Consider the following 24,285-nt stretch of genomic DNA (forward strand, 5'->3'; position numbering starts at 1 on the left):
GAATGTGGGATACTATCACGTGCTTTTTTGTTGTCAGTCCATGCCATACTTAGATTCCTTCCCGTTTTACAGTTTTCCACTGTGACTTTATTTAACAATAAATGATCCTTTGTTCCATATGATTTTCTTTTATTGCCCTTTTGTTTTACTGCCATAATTGAGTTTTCTTCTAAATGAATATAAACTCTGTTGGCATCAATTCCCATGTATAGTTTATACGTTGTCGGAAGGCAAGTTATTGGTCTATAATTTTTAATGTAGCTTGCAGGTTCACTCTTAAGTAGGAGCATTGTTTTTCCTGTTGTTAACCAGATTGTTGTCTGTATCGGGGTGTGTATATAAATAGTTCTTACTTGTGGCTAAATCTTCATGCAAATATGTTAATATTTTCAGTCAAAAATTAGGTACTGGATCTAGGCATGGCGTTTTCCAATTAGAGGCTTTTCTTAACATTACTTCAATCTCTCTGGCTGTTACTTCATTCCATTTCATATCCTGTACCTTTAAACTTCTTATTCTTTCTTTAACTTCTTCTATCCATTTAGCATCTTTGTTATATTCCACAGGATCTTCATAGATACTTCTCCAAAATGTATCTATTTCTTCTTTTTTTGGTGGTCTTTTAATTCCTTTTACCTTGTTTCCCAATTCTCTATAAAACTTTTTTGGGTCATCAATAAACTGCTTATTTTGTACTGTTCCTTTATATTTATCTTTGCATCTTCTAAGTTTTTCCGCCTGTGCTGAAACTTTTAGTTTGTTATTTGCAATAGTGTATGATAGATCCTAGTCTGTTCTAATACTGTGCATTGCTTTTATCACATCTATCTTTCTTAATATTTTGTTGATCTGTTCCCTCTTCTATAGTCTTCTAACAGTGACACTTCTTGTCTTAACTGCTTTATAGTTTTCTCTGTTTGATACTTCCATGATGGTATTTGACTTCTCCCCTTCCTTTCCCTCACTACCCTGTGTTCTTGTGGTAGAACTTTATCAGTTATTAATTTAGCTGCACAGTAATATATCCTGTTTACTTCTGTTATATCACATGGATCTCTATGGGCAGTCCTAATTACTGCATTCATTTGTTTTATCAGACTTCTGACTTTTTGGGTTTTATTGACCTTCTGCAGTCTATTTCTTTCATTGATTTTAATATATCTGTACTTCTATTAAATCAAGTAACTCTTCTCTTAACTAATTTTCTTCCAAACTGAGGCCACAGCCCTTGTTTTCCAGTTCCTAAAGGCATTCTATAGAAGGTTCTATAGCATCTTCCTGTGGCTCATTCTCTTCAATTTCATCCTGTGCTGTCCGTTGCTCTGTCATATGAGAACTCACTGGCCTACCATACCTCGGCATTGACTGTATCAGACTTTCCACAGTTTCCTGTTCCTTCCCTTACTGTCTAGCTTCAAGTCATCATTTACACTGGTTTGCTGTGGAAGGCTCCAAATTATGTTCATATAGTGCCTGACCAATTGCTTCCTATTCCACTGGTTTCCACTTAATTTGGGTATCCATTGCTCTATCCTGTTGTGGTACTTTCTGAATTAGATTTTCTACACTGAATCCTTGACTTCACATGTACTCCATAACCTCAGCTTCTATTTCTTTAACTTCTGCATGACTAATCTGCTTTTCTACTTTTCCCTCTTTGTCTTCTTATTTTTTGTATTGTAAAGTTTTCTATGTCCAGATTCCTTTGCCTGTATTTCTCTTCAAATATCTTTGGGGCTGCCTTCTTTATATTGATTAATTTAGCTTTCTCCTTTGCATAAATATTGCATCATATTGAATATCTCTTTCTTTCCCACGTCCATATTTTTTTATACTTTTCAAATATCTCTTGATTTTGTTGTTTAAATTTTCACAGTCTGCAGATGCTTATTTTTCAAAACAGACCAAAGTTTCTTGATCTATATACAGTTTTTCACAAATCCGTTGCATTAATGAACTCAAATTTTCATTTGAAGCTTATGACAGTTTTTCTTGTGGAAGTATTTTTCTTTCTTCTAATTTCTCTCTTAATCATTTTGTATATCTTGTATCTGGAAATTCTGGGTTTTTACATAATAGTAACAATACATAATTTCTTTCTTATCCTCAATACTCCACTTTATTGTCTTTATGACTCTTTTTTGGCCTATCCATTTTTGTGATTTTTGTGAACTACTACTTCCTTCCTTCTACAACAGGGGGGTCATCCTCCCCTTGGGCCTGCCCTGGCCCCATTGTAGGAATGTTTCCTGATTTTGAGGATTCTACACTGTCATCTTTTCCAGTCCTGGCACCAGAGTGCCTACCACAATTGGGCACTGTTTTATCCTGGGTCTTGTACCCCCAGCTCTCCTTTTTTTGTTTTTAACCTACTTCTGTCCATAATATATGCTATATAAATACAGTCTATATATCATTGTCGTCTTGGTGAGATTTTGTGAAAAAAGGGTCCGGCTCGTATAGGTACTCACCAAGACTTGAGGATGAATTCAGTTTCAGCAATACTATCCCTTGCTTGCTAACTTATCATCTCTCCATTCGGACCACTAGTACACACTCTGTATAAAGTGATTGGTGTGATATGAGAAAAAAACGAGATAACAAAGGCTTTCTTGAAAAATGGAATTTTTAGTTTCATGACCTGTCAGCGACCACTTCCACACAGTTTCCTTTCCCCAGTTAATCAGCGCATCATATTTCCTACCTTAGAAAAATCTCAACTAGTGAGACAATTGTAAATGGTAATACAAATCAAAAAGATGGTTGTGTCTGGTACTCCCAGCAAAACCATTCACTATGGTTTTGTTTTGCTACAGTTTCACACTGAATGTTGTAAATCTTGACTATACACATACAAAAGTATGTCTAGAAATATGCCCTGTAAAGTACACAATTTAAAATGCACAGTTAGTCCTCAAACATCTCTGCATAGAAATATACATTTAGACTGTCTTATTTTAAGCAAAGCTTTGCATAACAATCAAATTGATTTGTGTGCCTCTTATTAACCATGTCTAACACAGAAATTTATGATATGTCCCACTACTTTATATGGTCATTACCTTATTTTGCACAAATTCCCAGTGCTTAAATTATTAATTATTTTAAGCACATGTAGCATTCAGAATTAAACAAAGGTAAAGTAGATTTATTGCCACAGAGGTGAGGATGAATGCAGCTGAAAATAAGAGTAGAGCTGCGAATCCTTAGGGCATGAATAATTTTATGACCCTAGTAGGTGTAAATAAAAAGTAACTGTAGATGCCTTGCTATTTCTATTTCTTCTTTGTCAGAAGCTCTCAGATGTGATAGGTAAAATGATCTAAGAACAAAAGAAATAAATTCCTACATATATATTTATTTGTTTATTGGTTTTGTTAACCATGAAAGTCTGACTGGGTAGAAAATCCATTTTCAGCAGAGGTATGTCCTTTAAAATAATTTATCTGAAAAGGAATTGTCTAGTGAAAGAGTGCACAACTAGAATAGAAGTAGTGTCACCAGCAAAAGATGTAGAGGGAGCAGCAAATAGTCACACAAGATGATCTAAAAGCCAGCCAAGAATGTGGCAAAGATGTCCACTGGGAAACTGAGATGTAAAAGGAGAAAACACATACATAGAAATTAATAATTGTTATCCTTCTTTGTAGACAAACAGTAGGGAAACATTGTTTGCGTAATCTGAGGTTTCAAGGTTGCATCTGATTTGTGTTACCAGACGACTTGCAGAGAAAGACTAGAAGACTTTAAATATGTAAAGTCATTAAGAAAGAAGAATATGGTATAATGCACATTAGGTATTTAATAATCAAAGAAAAATGGGTAGGACACAGACAAACACACACACACACACACACACACACACACACACACACACACACACACGCACACACACACACACACACACACACACACACACACACACACACACACACACACACACACACACACACACATACACACATACACAATCAAACAACTGTCAGGATGGCACTGTGCAAAGATGCAGTTGTCTCCTCTTTGCCTGTATACTTAAAAGTAATGATTTTCTTATTTGTGTAGTTCTTGTCTATGAGTTGTAAGTTGGACAGGTGCCAAGGATGTCAGTAGAGAAGATCGAGGAGGGATGCCTGGATATCAGCTGGTAAATGAATGTAATGGGAAACTAATAACACTAAAGAGAGAAGGGGACTTGAAAAAACTTTTAAGTACTCCATGTGAAACTAAGGGTCAAAGTAGGTTTAATATTTGGAAAAACAAAGCTGTAACAACAGTACATAATTTGAAAATGAAAGCTGGTTATTCTGATTAGAGGTAATATATAACTGTCGACCACGGGATGGGTAAGGCTAATCTATAACCAAATGGGATAGGTTATTTTAAGCATAAAAAGAGAAACTGGCTAAGTTTAAAATGGCTAGCAAGGACAGCTAGCCTAGTACTTACCTACGAAACTATGAACCTGTGGACATCTCAAGAAAGATACAGCTAGATAATTTTACAGAATGTGTGATAGATGATTGGAATATTGTTTCTTTTGAAACTGTAGGGACAAAATGGGTTAAGTTCAACCACATTGTATATAGGTGCATGGGACAGGCCTCTGATAATGTTTATGCAAGATGGAAAAAAAAATCATTTGAAGCGTATCCACCTATGAAACAAACATAGTAATTGGGCCAAGTCTTCCTTTCTGCTGTCAAACTATTATTTTTTTGTAAGCATACTACATCATTAGATTGACATCTATGTACCTCACAACTGTCATATAAAAATATGGGAATTATCATACATTTAGATAAGCAGGTAAAACAGAATAGGCTGGAGTATGTTTCAGTTATGGGAGTGACTGAGTTAATACCAGAGAAGAACTTTTACCATGTTGGTAAGAACAAATACAAATAAGGCAAATGTTCCTTTTGCCTAATTACATGTCTACCAAAAGTAGACCCTCATATCTATATTTGTTCTATGTGTCATAAAAAAAAAAAACAACTCTGCATCATTTATTGCACAGACCATTACATACAACTGAAATATTTGACTCCCAGAAGTGTAGTCTACACAAGCATTGGCTTTTACAAATGTAATATTTTACTTAGTCACTGAAACTGGGACCTTGAAAATCAGTCTTGCATTTTCTGATGAATACATTTAATATAATGGCATACAAAGTTAAGTGAAAGCATCCCTAAGGACCATTTCTTCTAGACTGACTCATTATGCTGTTACTTTGTTGTCTCCAGTCAATGGCTTTAAGCAAGGTCAGTATGAATGATTTTTTTGTTGTTAAGCAAAGATCTTCAGGCCAGTTTATTAAAATACTTTGTTCTGGACTGCACAATCTGTTAACCAGACATTTAACATGACATAGTTACCCGGCCTGCTCTCATTGGTAACTGGTGATAAATAACATGCTTGTTTCTGGGCAGTAGTTTTATGACTTTAAATGGTTATCTGCTTTGATTTAGAAATGCTGTGGGGTACAGTACAGACATGTAGTACATCTGGTTCTGTTTCACGATATATAAATGAACTTCCGTGGTTTGTCTCAAATGTTTATTTCCTTTCTGGCACGTATTACTTGGGGTAGTTTATGGTGTGTGACATTTTAAATGTCTAATAATTATTTTCAGAATTAAAATATAGCATTGCAGTTGCAGATAGCATTCAGCTTATTATCACAGCCGGATGCAAACGTAAATGTTGTAAAACTAAACATTAATATTCTTGAAGATACTGTTATTAATTACTGTGAGTGATGTGCCTCTGGCATGAAATGTTTGAGTTGGAGTATAAAAGAAATTGTACTTTCTGAGAGCAAAGTAACACCATGGAGGAAAAGCTTTTTTCCTTGTGTCTCCACAGCAAATTGGTTCAGGCCAATTAGAACTTCCTGGCATTGAATGACTCACAGTAACATTTGAACACCTGTAAAAAATGTCTGATACTGCACCTTTGACAATTGATTCTGCAATTAAATGCCATATACTTTTAAGACAAAATGATTAATTTTAATTATCATAGGAATAACTTTATAAACAATCTTGAAATTTTTAGGTATTACAGCTATGTTTTAAAATAGCTAAGTTTATAACATGACTTTCAGTTTAATCCTCAGGAGCTGTGTCTTGGAAACGTTTTATGGTCACTACAACAAAATGTAAATTGTATTTGCTATATTTGAATGGCAAACATGATGAGCTAATTCTGATAGCATTATCTTATCATCAATAACTTATTTTTGGTATAGCTATATCTCTCCTTGACCCAGCTGTTTAACAGAAAATACTTGGAATAATATATAAGGGTGTTGTTTTGAACCTCCCTTAGTTATTTCAGTTTGTCTGCCTTTAGTATCCATATCAAATTGTTAGGTAGGATAGCAATTACTATATTCCATCATCTCTAGATATCTCACAACTTTATATGCTTTTGGAGTAGTACACAACAAACACAACAGTGCTATTCTTCAGTTTCATCTCTAGATTTTACCCACCTATACACTGCAAAACACGTTTTTACACTACAATTAAGATTAACTGTAGATAATTTTCTAATCATTTGCTAAGCACTCAGTTTATTATTGACAAATTATCTCCTCATCCATTATTTGGTTGGAAATGCAGTTTCAGCTTCTAAGCAGAGTTTAGTTAATTATTCTGTCACATATTTCTATGTAGTCACTAGATAAATGTTCCTTGTTATTGCTTTATCACCATTTCACTTGTCAAGCTTGTGGCAGGGACATATCTTCTAATACAAACCATCTGCAACCTTTATTTTCTTTCTTTCTTTCTATTTGTTAATCAGATAGGTGGCTGATCTATCTGATCTCTTTTCACTCACAACTTGGAACCAAAGTAGAGAAGCAAACAGCAACTGAAAATGAATTACAGCAACAGTGATTTTGTACACTGATATTTGCACTATTTTTGCCTTGTGGCACAATTTGTGCCTAGCCTTCCTTTTTTATATGTTTGTCAGAATATTATTACTAGTAGACTGGCCTTCCTTGCCAGTTTTTCTTTGTCCTGTCTCCAGTCTCTCTACAATTTCTTAGTTGCATATGTAAAGTGCAACCCTTACAGACTTTTAACCCCCTGCTGTATTACTTTGTCACTTTCCCATGACTGTTCAAGATTCTCATTCTCTGTCTCACACCACTGACATAGATTATTTGTAACCATTATGTTCTGTTTTCTCTCCACTTTGTCATGCCCAGGAATACATTCTGTATTGTATATTTTTAGTTTTGCCATCCATTAAAGTTTATTCCTTTCCTGCTTATTCACCAGCCGCAGTTAATTACTGCTGTTGATTTAGTCATGTTCCATAGTCTGGTTCATGCAAAACATGGGAATATTGGGTAATCCCACCATGAGTGAATTGGGTAATCCTTCCACAGGTATGTTGGGTAATCCCACCATGGGTATATTGGGTAATCCCACTACAGGAATATTGGGTAATCCCACCAAACTAGCACTTGCTCCTCCCATCTCAATGTCAGTTCTTCATTTTCACCTCCTGATACTGTTCGCATTTTTATCATTTTTAACATCTTCCCCATTTCAATTTTTAACATGTATTAGTTATCTGAAACAACAAAGACATAGGAAGTCTTAGGGTGAGTGTAACAAAAGGAAAGAAATGGTTTGGGACCCCCATTTTAGTTTTTAGATATATACATTATAAATACTCTCTATTTTAAATTAACACCTGATATAACATGATTAAACTTGAAGAAAAAAAAAAAAACAACTAAATGATACCAAGTTCCCATAAGCTAACTCCCCTGCAGAATTCCTTCCACTATACAACAGAGTATGAGTCAAGTCAAAATTATCAAGTATTAATATACACCAGTGATCTTTCAGTGACAAAGTTCTAAGCATCAATCAAATGACCACTGACAAATAGCAGGTTTCCTATTCCATTGCCTTCACCTGTCCTTTCTGCTTCATTAAACTTTATTCTCTATATACCTGTCATGTCTCATGTAGTGCAAGTATATCCTTCAGCACTGTTGCTTGTTCACAGGTAAGGACTTTAAATTAAAAAAAAAAAACTTAGATTTCAGCAATGTCAGATAGATGCTCTTGCTTGGCCCTCAGGACTGCTTTTTTGCTGAGAGACATTGGATTTTATAATTTGCTGACTTTCTTAGCAATAAGTTTTTTGATGAAACTTGTGGAATTAGATTTTTATCCAATCCCATTTAGCTGGTGGACTATTTATTAATTCACAAAGGACTATGAAATCAAGCATAAAAATTGTAGCAACTTAATTAATGATCACCGTTTTAAGATCTAAAGCTCTACACAATACATCAACCACTTCCTGCCATGACTGGAAAGCCCCTGTATTAACCACTTCCTGCCATGACTGGAAGGTCCCTCTATTTTCTAACACAAATTATACTCAGGTCTAGCTGTGGCAATATTTCTAATCATCCTCTCATGTCGTACAAATCCCTTCTCCAAATGTCTCGTACATTTCCTGCCTAGAGTCATGGCTATGTTAATCCTTCCCTTTCATTAGCAGATTTCCACAATTTGCTAAAAAAATTTACCTGATTACAAGTTTTATATGAATTCCTTTTATGTTAGATTTTTTAATAACGTTCTCCTCATTCACATTCTAAACATTCAGCCTGTTCTGCCATTAAAAAACACAGCTATATTATTCTAAAGTACTCTTTATGTAGATTAACAAAGTTTAACCATCTTAATAATAACAATTTTTAAGAGTGCTAGACTTGAATAAACAGACAGTTTTAACTTCTTTTAAATACCATACAGAAAAAGCACTAGATCAAGTAACCTGCCAATCAACTAACATCAGTGGCAAGAAAAGCAATAGAAATTAAATGTTTAGATACTCAGACTTGAATACCATCTCACAGTCGATACCAAAATTATTCAAACTGCTACAATAAAGATATGCACATCTCATTGGCCTACTTCTCACCTCCTTCAACATCTAGTAAATTCCAAACACTAATTCAAACAATTGCTTTACAACTAAGAAAAAAAAAGCAACCACATCTTCTTAAATTAGTTTAGTTTAATGTAATTCTGCTTGACTTCAACTTAAAAATCTACTGTAACAGCCCACATGATCTAACCTCATCATTAGCAACCATTCCATTCAATATTAATCATTGCTAACAATTCCTGTCTAATAACAAACAGTTATCAACCCTTATTCTTTTAGTAACCATTTCACAATAAGCTTCACCATACACATCCTGAAACAAACCCCCCTCCCCATTTAATCTCATTCAGGCTTAGGACAGACCCAAAAATCAACAAAAACATAAAGCTGTACTCTCCAAAACAAATGGATGTTTCGTATTAAACTTAAACAGTCCTAGTCTTGCTGCAGAAGCTCTCACCAGTGCACTCAAGGGCATATGCTTCCCCATAATTTTTTTGACTCTAGACACCAAAAAGAAATAATTGTGTAACTCCTGAATTGAATTAATTTTAAAACTTAAGAGATGATGCATGGCAGACATAGAAAACAATCCCTCCCCTTGCAATAGACAACAATATATCCAACTAAGAAACCTCTCAAAACAAGAAATAAAACAACATAAAAACCAACATACAAAAACTTTTCAAAATCTCGAGATAAATCACCAAAACAGTTATGGGAGAAATTAACTGTCTCACAGCCCACCCACAACAATAGCTACATTATCTCCCTCTGATTACCTATTTGAATTTATCAACATACCCAGCCTCTCAAACCCTCACATTGACTACCAACCCCTTCAAATCATTTCTATATATTCCATAGTTTTACTTTAAATAAGTCAAAATATGCAACTCAGAACCTCTTCTGCAACACATAAAACTGATATCCCACCAGGTGGAAAAGGCCTCTATCCCTGGTTTGTATACAAATGGAGGGACTTTCTTACAACCTCCTGCAAAATCTTCACTCTAACACAAAATATCATACCAAGTATATGGAAAGTATAAATTATCTACCCATTTCCAAAACAATCTAACCCCACTAAAACTTCCCAAAATGGGTCAAGCTCTATTCTTCCCTCTCTAGGCAAACTTCTTGAAAAACTTAAAAAATACAATAAAATGGACCACTGTGGTCAGTTGCTCTACTTTATTGAAACACAAACCAAACGAACTAAGTGCTTTCACCAGGCGCTAAGCCAAGCTTCATCAGAGTCGGTTAGTCAGACAATAATACATTATTATATACATAGTTAATAATTTAAACAGACCAGTCACTGATGCTCAGTTAGTGACCTCACAATCTAGACTCATTGAATATTTAAAGACACATTGTATAAAAGTTCCTAACTTCAGTTTCCAATTTACATATAAAAAAGGACTCAAAATATTGTTAATAACCATATATTACTATACATTATATAAATAATACATATATAAAAACTACACTAAAATTTATAAACATAAATGTACAAATGTATATGCATGTAGTTCATGTGTAACTTAAACATAGTAGGCTTAAAAATACCCTCCCTAAATCATATTAACCCTATATTTTAAAATGGGCATCAAGGTAATACCATCATTGAGTCCAGGTGCTTTCAAAGCATTTAACCTAAGTTGCCATTGTAACTCCCTATTTTCTACTTCAAGGTTAATGTCCCCCCCTTCGCTAATCATAACTCTATCTATAACAAATAATAAAATATTTTTAAAATTCATGCAACATTGACTATGTATATAAAGTGCATTATGCTCATTCCTATTTTTAATACTTCTCAAATGTTCAGAAATCCTATCACACAGCCATTTGGTTTTCAGAGAAGACTGGATATTGGTGAGGATTGGGGCTCTGTATAGTAGGGATGGTAGCAGAAAGGATGAGGCTAGAGCTTTTTAGCAGTGAAGTTAATTTGGTATTTGTGTCTATAGAGGGTGCCTAGTTTCTGATTTTTTTTATATTGCTATGGATATGGAGGTCAAATGATACATTTTCATCAGTGATGACCCCTGGTAGTTTAGTACTTGGAATTAGTTCAATGACAGTATTATTGTGGGATTGGACAGAAAAATCTTGTTCGGAGCAGTCATTTTTGTGGGGGGGAATAATAGAAGTTTAGTTTTATTGGGATTTAGAGCGAGATGGTTGTTTGTCATCCAAATTTCGGTTGATGTGAAAGCATTTTGAATGGATTTGGCAGTGCAGATGATTGTGGAATCATCTGCATATTGGATAACTGTGCCATAAGTAAAGGTGGTGTGGAAGTTGTTAATGAATATGCTGAATAGGAGGGGACCTAGTATAGATCCTTGAGGTACACCTGTAGCTGTGTTGAGGAAAGGTGAGAAGCAGTGTTGCCATTTGGTGGATTGTTGCCTATTGATGAGAGTCTGAGAACCAGTTTAAGGTAGGAGGTGAGAAATCGAAGTTGGTGAGTTTTAGGAGAAAACGGGGATGTTAAACCATGTCAAATGCCTTAGAGAGATCTAGGAATAGTGAGGAGACTATGTTACCAGCATCACAAGCCCTGTTTACTGTGTCCATAAAGGATATGAGAGCAGTGCAGGTACTATGACCTGGCCTGAAGCTGTGCTGTGTGGGGGAAAGTATCTGATTTTGAACAAGATGGTTAAGAAGTTGAGTGTGAACACATTTTGCTAATATTTTAGAGATGGGAGAGAGGATAGCGATAGGTCAGAAATTAGAGCTGTCTGAGTTGTTGCCACCTTTATGGAGTGGAAGAATTAATGCTTTCTTCCATATGTGTGGTATGCTGGACTTCTGAATAGATCTATTAAAGAGTATGCTGATTGAAAGGCTGTGGAGTTTGCAGATAGTTGTAAAAAATCTGCAAGTAGATTGTCTGGGGCATTAGTACAAGGTTTGAGTTTATGTAGGAGTTTTTTTATAATGGAAGTTAGTATAGGTGAGAATGAGAAAAGAGAATTAGCTGAGGAGCTTAAGGTGGGGAGTTCAGGTGGGCAGGTGTCTATTGGTGGGAAGATGGTTGTGAGTTTAGCTATGGTGTTGATAAAGTATGAATTAAAAAGCAAGGCTATCTTAGTGGGGGTTTTATCTGGATTTCAGCAAGGATTGTTGTCTGTACCTGGATGGAGTAAGGAGTTAATTGTGCTCCAAAATTCCTTTGGGTTCTGCTTGTACTGGTCTTGAAGTCTATGGAAGTGTTCTTTTTTATTTTTAATCACTAGTCATTTTGCCTCATTGCGTAATTGTTTATATTGAATGAGGTCATTAGGATTTTTATTTTTTGCCAGGTTTTCCAAGCTTTGTCCCTAGCAGACATAATGTGCTTGGTGTACTTGGTAAGCCAAGTTGCCTGCTTAGCTTTCACTCTTTTTAGGTGAGGTGTGGCTAAGCTGCTTAAACTGTTAAGAAATGTTGAATTGAAGGACTAAACAGCATCACTGAGAGGGAGATACTTGAGTGGGGTCCAATTGATACTTAGTAAGATTTAATTAAAGGTGTTGGGGGAGACGTGAGATAAATCTCTGGTTTGCTTAACATGGTGTGTGCTTAGGACTGAGGTGGTCTTACAAATTATAAAGGCTGGTGAGTGGTCACTAATGCTGTCAGGTAGTGTGCCGGAGGCAGAGATTTTGTTAAGATCAGAGACGAGTATCGAATCCAGAATTGAGCCACAGCCTGTTTTATTGTTAGGCCTGGTTATATCAGCTATTAGTTGTTTGTTGTTATATAGGTTTATGCTAGTGGAAGGGTCATGTATAGAAATATCCAGCCAGTTATAATGTTAACATCCCCTGGGATGATGGTTTCATTTGTAATGTTATTAGATGGCCAGGCAAGAATGTCTTCAAGTATAGGAATATTGATGCCTAGGGGGATTTATATGACTATTATACAAAGGTTTTTACAGTTATTCAGTTTTAGAAAGAATACTAGTATCTCTGCTGTTGAGAACTGTGGTATAGGTTTTGTGTATTGAACTACAGTGAAGGTGTTTGGGTATATCAAGGCAATACCTCCCCCTTTTTATGTGGTCTGTAAATTCTGAGGCAGTTATAATTAGGGGGTAGGAATTAGGAATCTTTGACAGATGGTTTTAACCATATCTCAGTAGTGGCCATGACGTCGGATTTGTTTTTGTCTAACCAGGCATGTAGGTGTGGAGTTTTATTTCTAATGCTTTGGTGATTGATGGTAGTGAAGTTTAGGGACTTTAAGGAGATTGGGGGTTATAATAGGCAGGAGTGGGATGAGGGTTTGGCTGTATATCACCGCATTGACTTAAGTTGTGGTGGGTGGGAAGATTTATTAGTTGCAGTTTCTTTTTAATATTGAAGAGATGGTTCAGAATTGTGTTTGTGTCATGATGATTTTTACAGGAGAGGATTTTTAGTTTGGTTTGCAAGATTAAGTCTGTGGCATATAAAGTTGGGCTTATGGAGGAATAGCTGGGGAGAGATAGTATGAGTATAGTTGTTACAGAAGTTGGTTTGCAAGGAATGTGCGTTATTGTGAGGAGATGAAAATTGTAGAAAGAGATATAGGTACAGAGAGAGCAAAATAGAATAGTATTGGAGGTGACAGCCATAGCTATAGATCAGTGTGTTCTTGTGTGTGTGAGTGTGATGTTGTTTGTAGGACTAAGACAGTTATGGAGGTATATGTTGATGAAAGCAGTGGTAATGTTATACCTGAGTGTGGGTAGGAGAGGTATAGTTTTTCAGTAGAGTTACAGAGATAGGATAGTAGGTGCTATGATAAATAAATTATATGAGGTGGGAAGGAGTAGCAAGATAGTAGGATAGATGAAATGTAGAACAGGAGGACTAGAGGGTAGAAAGGTGGGGTGAGTGTGAGGTGTACAGACAGTAGATGAGGTAGGAGGGGTAGGAGTTGGTGGGTGGAGTAGTGTATGTTTGGATGATGTAGTAGAGAGAAGAGGTGGGATAACAGATGGAGAGGCTAATACTTGGTAGGAACGGTTATCAGAGGAGGGGATAGCAAATCAGGAGAATATGATTGGAGGAGGGGTTGGGTGGGAGAGGTGAGGTTAGATATAAAGGAAATTGATCTGGGGTGGGTGGGAATGGGGGTGAGGTAGCGGAGTGAGCCCGTGTGTAGAGAGGATGAATGGAGTAGGTTAGCCCAAGTTTCAGCTTGCTGTTTTGTGAGTAAAATTAAACTAAAACAATCTCCCACTTTGTGGAGAGGTACAGGAGTAGCACCTGTGAGCAGGTAATGTTGCCCGAAACTGGCTATTACATACAGGTTATTCTCAGAAGTCCTGATTGTAGCCGAGAAGTATATAATTACAGCTATGAAAGAGTTTATGATAGTGGAGGCTGAGAATGTTATTGTAAGGATGCTTGCCAGTCAGGGAAACATCCTAGGGACCTGTAATGGGTAAGAACAAGAATGGAGCATTAGTGAGGAGCAGTTACAGCCCGGATTAGAGTTATCTAGGTGGAGAGTTGGGAGTCTGGCATTATTGGTAGCGTGCTCGCTGAGACAGTGATAAGGAACAATACAAGTAACCAATTATGAGAGGCAGTGCTACAACATAATTTATATTTAGAGCTGGATTCAGTTCCGTTAGAGATGTGGTGGGGAGCAAATCTTTATGAAGGCTGATTTTTTTTCAGTGTGTAACTGTCCTTAGTAGTGACTGGGTAGAACTAGGACTAGATAAAGAGAGAAAGGGAGAGGGTTAAAGTTAGGCACCAGAACACTATTAAAGGTAGTAGAGTTAGGCAGGGTATCTAATTAAATACATGCTATGAGATAACATTACATTTGTATGGTGAACCTAGTGTTCGCAACTGAGTACATTCAGTGTCTTGCCTGCTTACAGTATCAACATGCAAGGGAAAGTTTCCCTACTGTCTCAGTATAGTATAGGCTAAAACATGGAGGCAGCAAAGTCTCTTATACTAATTCATAGTTAAAAAAAGTGGCAAAGCTCCTCATAACATTAAAACATTACTCAATGGTAACAGAGTTATTAATACATGCATCAGCAAGTATTATGCACAGAGATGCTAGGCTATAGACCTTGAAATATAAACATAATATGCTGCTACAGTTATTTACTAGCTGAGGTTAACATTCTACCAGTTATAACACACTAGGACCTCTTAAGCAATCTGTACTTCAGCAAGACTGATAAACCACTTCTAAATTATATAAACATCAATCGGTCTTGGTTAAGTTTGTATTATGCCATTAATTAAGCACTGAACCCCATGTAAAGCATTGTTAGCCTGTGGTTTACAGAAAAGCCCGCTTTGTACAGAGCAAAACATACATTGCAAATGGAAGAACATGTACTGGAAGAGCATGCTACCTCATGGGGGACACACAGTGATAAGAATTTTTAAAAAATGGTGCCCATAACAGCAGAGGTAAGATATAACTTAAGACAGGATGTGAGGACAGGTGAGGGCAGGGTAATGTGATTAATCTCAGCAACAGTATGACTGGGTGATAGCCCGAGTTTCAACTTGCTGTTTGTGAGTAAAAGTAAAATAAAACAATCTACTACTTTGCGGAGAAGTATAGGAGAAGCACCTGTGAGCAGGTAATGTTGCCCAAAACTGGCTATTACATACAGGTTATTCTCAAAAGACCTGACTGTAGCTGAGAAGTATATAATTACACCCATGAAAGAGTTTATGATAGCGGAGGCTGAGAATGTGATTGTAGGGATGCTTGCCAGTAAGTGAAACATCCTAGGAACCCGTAATGGGTAAGAATCTAATATAATTGAATTTTATTTCAGTATCTGAGGTTACATGGATGTTGCTAGAGCAATTTACCATCCCCTTTGTGGAGACAAACCATTCTCCATAAGATTTTGTACATATATCTATAATTTCTTGTGTATGAGAATAAATTTTAAAATCTACACACAGTTTTTCAATTTGTATTTCTTAACTCCTATCACGCCTTATGTATACATAAAGTGGTTTCCTGTTATGCTCAATGTTTTTATATAATTTTTCTTGATCCTAAATGTGTTCTATTTGCACTTTGCCTAATATTATTTATCTCACCATCCCAGTCATTAATATATATAGCAACAGATGTCCAAGCTACGCAAGTTATATAAATGCAATCATCATCAGTAAATCTAGATACACTACTGCTAATGTTAAACAAATCATCTAACTTTTGACATGAGAAACACAAGATCACCAGTGTTATTAGGTGTCGCCTTATAAAATGCATAGCATTTAGTATGCTGTTACAAGGTACTTGTGCTTTAGCAAATCATTAATGGCATACTCATTTAAGGAATCCATTTTCACCTGCAAATGCATAAAGAATTCAAATAACTATGCAGTCAGTCTCACAGCAATCAATGATTGTTTCAAATAAACTCTGGACTTGACTGAGATAAAATGCTTTATTCTCTGAATGCATATTTCCTAGCCATAGAAATACTTGCCATTTTAATACGTAATAACTCAAAGATAAGAGGTGTAAATATAAATGACCAATATATATCTAAAATAATGATGTTTGTTGATGATGTCTTACTTACCTTACCCAACTCTAAGGAAGTGTTAGGTGAAGTGGCTATAGTAACAACAAATTTCCAAAAAATCTCAGGACTCTCCTATAACAAATCTAAATCAAAATATTTATTATTAAATAAAAAAAAGAACATACAGGTTCCAGATAATCATATTACTGGAAACCAAGTTTCAACTCTAGGCTATTTAGGAATAGTCCTAGGTAAGAATATAGAGGAAACCTTACAGCTTAACTATGCTAAAACCATAGACTTAATCAAGACATTAATAAGCAAATGGAATAATTTGTTTATAACATTTGATGATAGGTTACAACTGATAAAAATGGTTTTGTTACCTAAAATATTATATATAGCACAAGCCCTTATACTTCCACAAGGAAAGAAAATCCTTAAAGAAATCACTTCAAATCTGATGAAATTCCTATGGTATCCCAAAAGAAATAGAGTGGCACATTCTCACATATCAAAAATGGGAACAAGGGGGGGGGGGTAAAATTCCCAGAGACTGAAACTTATATAAAGGCATATATAATTAACATAGTGATGAACTGGATAAATCCTAGATTCTCTTCAAACTGGAAACAGTTACACTCCATTATACTAATGAATGAAAAATATTTATCAAATAAATGCTTTGGCAACTGACAAAGATAAGATATGGCACTATTTAAGTTTAGATTGATAGTATAATACAAAAAAATTAACTAAACTAACACTAATAAACAATATTTTTGACATGTTTAAAAAATTCATTAACACAAATTCAGATATAAAACTGTGGCATAGATTTGTATTACCATTTCCTATTACAAGGGATTTCCCCGATAAAACACATAGAGAGATTTTTGGTTTATGGGAAAATAGTAACCTATTTTGTTGGTTGCAATGTATTGAAAACCAACAAGCTTTGAACACACAAATTATATTGTCAACCTATTGTCTATCCCCTAATGACTGGCTGGTTCTTCAGAGTGTCACAGCATACACTAAGGATCTGTGTAGAATAATACATAACATCCTTCAAAACCATACCAAAAATTATAAATTGGATTTTTGGAATTCTATATAATAATATCAATGTTAAGAATGAATTATCATATCTATATAACACTTGAATTGTCTATAAGACAGCTCCTAAAGATTCTTACTAGCAATACCTAACTAAAGGGTTTCAAATATCATTATCAATGGCAGATAAAACAAACATTTTATTTTCAGTTAAACTTACTTTTTATTCACAATTCTGGAGGATTTTTCATTGGAAATTTCTACACAGATCCTTTTTGACACCTGAGAAACTCTCAAAAATGAACCCTTCAAACAGCAAGTTATGTTGGAGATGTCAATTGTCCACTGATGCTGACTGGTCTCATATTTTTTATGACTGTACTAATATTAAACCATATTGAAATGAGATTAACAAATTTCTTCAAGCTATCTATACTGATATATTTGTTTTGACAAAGTCTTTAATTTTATTGAATGTTGTTAATAGTAATAATATGAAGAAAGATGACTTGTATTTGTTGTGGACAATGTTAGCAATAGCCAGAAAATGTATAACTAGAAGATGGAACTCTAATGTAGCACCCACAATGAAGGAATTCCTATCATCACTGAAGAAATACATACTAATGGAGAAAAGAACTAAAGAGTTAAGAACTTTTCCTAAGCCATTGGTTAATAGTCTGTGGAGGAAAGTTTTGAATTTGATTAATACCCTACAGATGGAATCAAACTCTTCCTAACTATCATAGTTTATATATTAACTTATTATTTAACTGAATCCTTTTTGTCAGGCTGAATGTAAATCCTGTAAATAGTTATTGAATGTTATGAATGTATTAAATTACTGTGTTATTTCATCAAAATAAAAATCATTTGAGTAAAAAATAAATACGTTTCCTTTGCTGATAATTCAGCCTTTAGCCTATACTTCCAATGACTGTACATTTTAAAGAGTCTTGTACTATGACGTCAACCTTATTACAAGCAACTATATTGTACAGTAGCATACTAATGATTTGTATAAACTTGTTTATAGGCTTGTGCTAATGCAAATTTTGATTTGCATTTCCTACAATTTATGGAGTTTCCTTCCCTAGGGCTCCATGACTAAGGGGCAGCTTTGCTCATTTGGATTATCTGACTAAACAAAGTGGCAGTGACAAGTGCATTGAATGGGGGGGGTTCATGGGTTCAATCCCCAGACAATGGGCAGAATTTTCCTTGTTATTGAGTTGTAATATGTTACTAGGTTAATCATTTGTTCTGCATAGTACGCTTGTGTGTTTAAAATCACCATCATGGTGGTTTCCTAGCTAAAAGGAGAAATAACTACTCTTAGGGGAAAGGTAGAACAAGCTCTCTAATGACTCTTCATTGGTTCAGTGGTTTTGAGATCATGGTTTTTAAGTGCTTCAGACTCAAATACCCATAATGAACCTGTAGCACAAAACACAATATGTACTAAAGGTCTGGAGGATTCTAAAAGAAAGCTATAACTTATTAACTTATCTGTGAGTTGTCTCGCACAGCAAATACCTTAAAGCACTATTACTGTAGAGGTATCCCGCACTTGTCTCTGAATCCCACAGATACTCCTAATGTTGTTTAAGTATACTTACTGTTGCCTGTGTTTATAGTGATTACTTTGTTATTCACCTGTACATTGTTTTAAGTTTCTGTATGAGTTTTCCTCTCTGAGGCTTCACTGTAACTGATACTGACCACCAGTGCATAAACAATTAACAAATCTAAATAAATAAAGTAAAATCACTTTATTGAGCCTCTTCTCTTTGAAACTTTACAGAATAGTTGTGTTTTTGTTATTATTAATGTTGCATCTCAAAACTAGTCTAGATGTTTCTTTGCTTTTAATTTTCTATCCATAAAAAACATGATTCTAGTGTGCCTTTTAGTTTGTTACTGTAGGAAAAGTAAGAATGTCTTAGTGGGTTAAATGTTTTTTTCAGTCAGGGAAAGACTGCAAAATAAAGTTTTTCTTTATCTTTTTTATACTTTTATTGAATTAACCCTTAAGACAAAGACAAACCAAATCAAAATAAAGTTATTTTTGTACAAAAAGAGAAGGCATTAACATTTTTGTTTCAATTTGCAGAAGTAATTCTCAAATTAAAATATGATGACAGAGTACTATAAAATAGTTTTAGTGCTCATTGTTTAAATAGCATGCTTGCTATCAGCTGTATCAGTATCGTGGTTTACATGTTACCTAGGAAGTATTAAACAGAATTTTATCATTTGTTTTTCCGGTATGGTCTGCAGGGCAGTGGTAGATGGTTACAGTGTGATGACAAGATGAAAGAAAAAGCTCAGTAGTGTAAGACGCTATTTAAAACAACAAGAAAGAAATACTCCATATAGTGGAAGGATACTTTTTCATATTGTGTGAGTGAAACTCAGCTACTGCCTTCACTCATTCAGCTTGCATGTCATTACATTTACTGACCAATAAACCTGTGGTTGCTTTGTTGCCTTACTCCCTCAGTCTTTCCTTCAGTGATTGTGCATTGTAAGAGCAAGGGCACATCGTTAGATCAATTATAGCTAATTTTACACACCATTAGATGAGTTATAACTATTTTACCTTAAAAAGGTAGACAAAATAATTAATGAGTAAAATACTGAAACACCTGATTGAGAAATAAAAGTATATTAAAATATCACACAGCTATTAAAAGGTCACAATGTTGTGGTCATTTTGAAGTTTATAAATTTAAGATTTAGGTACTTACCATAACTTGGTATCTGTGTTTTTTTTTAACAAGAAACATCTTTATTAAACCATCACTTATGATATAAGCAATCATACATTTATATAAATGAAAACAAACAATGCCGACACAATCCTAGTTGCAAGCATTTTACTTTGCAAACCATACTGACACACTCCAGTTACAAACATTATGCATCACTTACAATCTCTCCAATTGATTTCAAACATTACATAGCTCATTTAAGTCTTGCCTTCTTTTAAACTTCATTCCTTCCCTGTATGTATTGTTTCCGCATTTCCAATTTTTTCCTATGTACAGTAGGCTCCCTCTTATCCAGCCTCTCTTTAACCGGCCTCCTCTTTAATCGGCCATCAAATTTCTGGTATAGCCCTAGCAAAAGACAACAGAGAAGAGCAGCACTTCTGCCTCCTCTAGGCTAAATAATGATAGATGTTTGAGTTTTAGACTTCATGTTCTTTAGAAAATGCATACTAACACAAATTCTGTTATTCTAGCTGATTTATAACCTATAAATGCTATTTTGTATGTTTTTTTCTGATTAACCAGCCATTCATTTATCCAGCCTAATGTCCTGTTCCAGCAAGACTGGATAAGAGGGAGTTTACTGTAGTTTGCTCCTACCTTTTTCTAAACATCTCACTTCTAGTTGTTTTATCTCTGGTACTACATTCACTACTTCTAATATAGTTGGTTTAGATACTGATTTCTGTTTTCTAGTAATTGCCTTTTTTGGCAGCCAGCATAATTAGATATAGCAAGATTCATAGGTTTATAGGTTCATTGGTTGGTACTAGGCTATCAGCCCTAGAGCCTATACAAGCCAAGCCAAAAAGGTACCCTGGCTTTCACCACCCAAGAAAATTATTTTCCTGTGCCCTTGTCGAGCAGAGCCACAGAGGTGATCCCCGGGGTGAACTTCCTATTTCCCATCCAATCATTAAGATTTTTCTTGAAGAGTGCTAATGAGGAGCTTTGTTTGATATAGATGGGTAGTTTGTTCCAGAGTATGGGAAGTCTCTGGGACAGGAATCTATCCCTCCAGCAAGTCCTGTTTATTGTGGTGGCAAGGTTTAGGTCCCCAGAGTGTGTAGCTTGGAGGGATTGGGATTTCTTTAAGTGGAGCATGTCCGACAGCTCTGTGTTTGACAGAGCTTTGTATGTTAGGCAGAGATTGCCTCTAAGTAGGCGATATGCGATGGAGTAAAGCTGGAGTCTTTTGAGATGATCTGTGTAGGGCATCTGTTTGATGTCAGTAATCCTCTTTGTGAGGTATTTCTGTGGCCTTTCCAGTTGTTGTAGATGTCTTGTGAGGTACATACCAAAATGGGCATTGCACTATATAATGGGTCTAATGAGTGAAAAGTAGAGGGGAACAATTACCTCTTTTTTTATTCCTGGATGAGAAACCTTTTGTGATGAGGTGTGCCACATAGAAGGATTTCCTGACTACTATGGCGATGTGATTATCAAAGGAGAGACTACTGTCCACCTGTGTCCCAAGGTCTCTCATCACACTTTCGATGTTAAGTATACTACCGCCTATGTTGTAGTTCATGTGCACAGAGTTTTTACCAAAGGGGATGACAATGCACTTTTTGGCATTGAGCTTGAGGCCATGGCTTTGACACCAGGCATCTGTCTCAGTGAGGCCCTTTTGTAGGATGTCCACATCATTAGGAGTTTCAGTTATGGCTCCTAGTTTGCAGTCATCTGCAAACTTCATTTAGCCAAAGACCTTCTGTGTTAGCCTGTACTTCAGAAAAGTAGATACCAAACAGGAGAGGACCCAGGACTGAACCCTGTGGTACTCCACTTGTCACTGGTCTGAAGTCGGATTTGGAGTCTGCTACTTTCACAGTGTGGGTTCTGTCAGTGAGCCAGTTGGCAACCCATCTTGTGACATAGGGATTTATACCTAGTTTAGTGAGTTTATCTATAATTCCAGAGTGGGGGATGGTGTCAAAAGCCTTGGTGAGATCTAGATAGGCTGTGTGAACCATCTTATCCTCGTCTACAGCTTTGGTGACAGCTTCAAAGAAGTCAATCAGGTTTAGGAGACATGATCTACCTTTTACAAACCCGAACTGGGTGGGGTCCAGAGTTTGGAGATTACCAATGTCTTTGTTTATAAGTTCCATGATGATACTTTCCATGGCCTTGCAGACCAGGCTCATTAGGCTAATGGGGCGGTAGTTCCTGGGGTCCATGGTGGCTCCTCCTTTGGGGAGTGGGATAACTGTCTCTGTGCGCCATTCAGTGGACACAAAGCCTGAGGTGAGGCTATGATTGAACATGGTGCTTAGGTGGTGTGCCAGTTCATTCTGTAGTTCATGTAGAATGCAGCCTGGGATGTTGTCAGGTCCCATGGATGCTGTGTTCTTGGCTTTGGAGAGTGTGTTTTTTACCTGTGCAGCCATGATTACAGGAATTTTGCATTCTTCTGGTATAGAGATGGCCCCTTTAGGGGGTGGGGGGGGAAAGTTAGCACTGAACCTATCTGCCAGAATGTTGGCAATATCAGTTGGTTCTGTATATTTAGTGCCATTGTGCTGTAACTCAGACCAGATCTGAGTGTTGCCATTGAGATTCTTGACATAGCTATAGAATGCTTTGTGGTTGTCTTTAGAATCAGTGGCAATTTTGTTGTCATAACTAGCTTTGGAGGATTCTATGAGGGATCTCAGCTTCTTATTGAGGCTGACCAGGGAGTTCTTCCAGTCATGAGATTTTACTCTTTTTTGCAACAGTTTCTTTCGTCTGTTGTAGAGTTTGTTTATGGCAGGGGACCACCAGATTGGCTTCTTTTTTTTTTGAGGATAGCATCTTGGTTCTGTTAGGGATGGCATGATGTATGTACTTGTGCAAGTTCTTATAAAGTGCATTTGTGTAGCATTCAGCAGTCGTACCTCTATTGTCCATCTACATGGGTGTTGTGAAGTTTGCCACTTCTGTCTTAAGAACTGTGAAGTTGGCTTTGGAGAAATTTTTTATGGTGGTTTCCCTAATGGGGAGTGGGGGTGGGATGTGGATGTCTAGGCTGATTAGCTTGTGGATGGATCTGACCAACAAGGAATTGACCTCTGGTGTGGAACACTGGTCACCCATGTTGGTAATGACCAGGTCTAGGATATTGCTGCCCCTGGTGGGGGTGTGGATAAGTTGATCCAAGGCATTGGAATTTATGAATTCCAGAAAACGTTGAGCAAAAGAGTTAATAGTGGGGTAGTTGAAATCGCCCATTATTAGGGTGTTGGGTTGTATCCTAATATTTTCCCATGTATCAAGAAATAAGGAGTGGAAATCCTGGGACATGGTGGGGGATCTGTAGCAAATCACAATTTGGATTGCAGTCTTGCCCAGAGTTAGTTGCACTTGGATAATCTTGGATGTATTATGCCGAGCAACTAGCCTGGAGGTGTGGATATCCTTAATGAATATGAGCATGCCTCCACCTTTAGTGTTTCAGTCCAGGTTAGGCGGCCAAAAGGTGTGGTATGAATTATAGCCTGGTAATGCAGGGGTGCTCTCTGGAGCCTTGAGCCAGTTCTCTGTCACTACACAGATGTCGATGTTCTCCATTTTAAGGAGTGCCTCAAGTAAATGTGTTTTGGGTTTTAGACTTCTAGCATTGAGTAGCATTACCCTCAGATTTTGCTTGCCTGTTACGGTAGTGAATTTGTCATTTGAACCTTACCTAAAAAAGGCACTATTGGGGTGGCAAGAGCCTTAGCCAGTATCCGGAATCCCAAGGGTGACAGGTGCAGGCCATCTCTGGCAAAGCATTGTGGTCTTTCGATCATGCCATCCCAGGCAGACAGATACTGGATCCCTTTAGAATGACACCAGAAGCTTAGCCAATTGTTGAAGTCAATCATTTTGTCCTTGTACTCTGGTATCATTCTGGGTGATGCCAGGATGCTACTCAGGGCAAGGGTCATATCTGCCTGGGCTACAAGATTGGAGAACTCTTCCATGTTTCTTTTCATGTAGTCCAGGGAATTACGTTTCAGGTCATTCACA

This window comes from Protopterus annectens, chromosome 2.part2, assembly GCF_019279795.1.
Source record: "Protopterus annectens isolate FY-2018-M chromosome 2.part2, PAN1.0, whole genome shotgun sequence".
In the NCBI taxonomy this organism is placed as follows: domain Eukaryota; kingdom Metazoa; phylum Chordata; order Ceratodontiformes; family Protopteridae; genus Protopterus; species Protopterus annectens.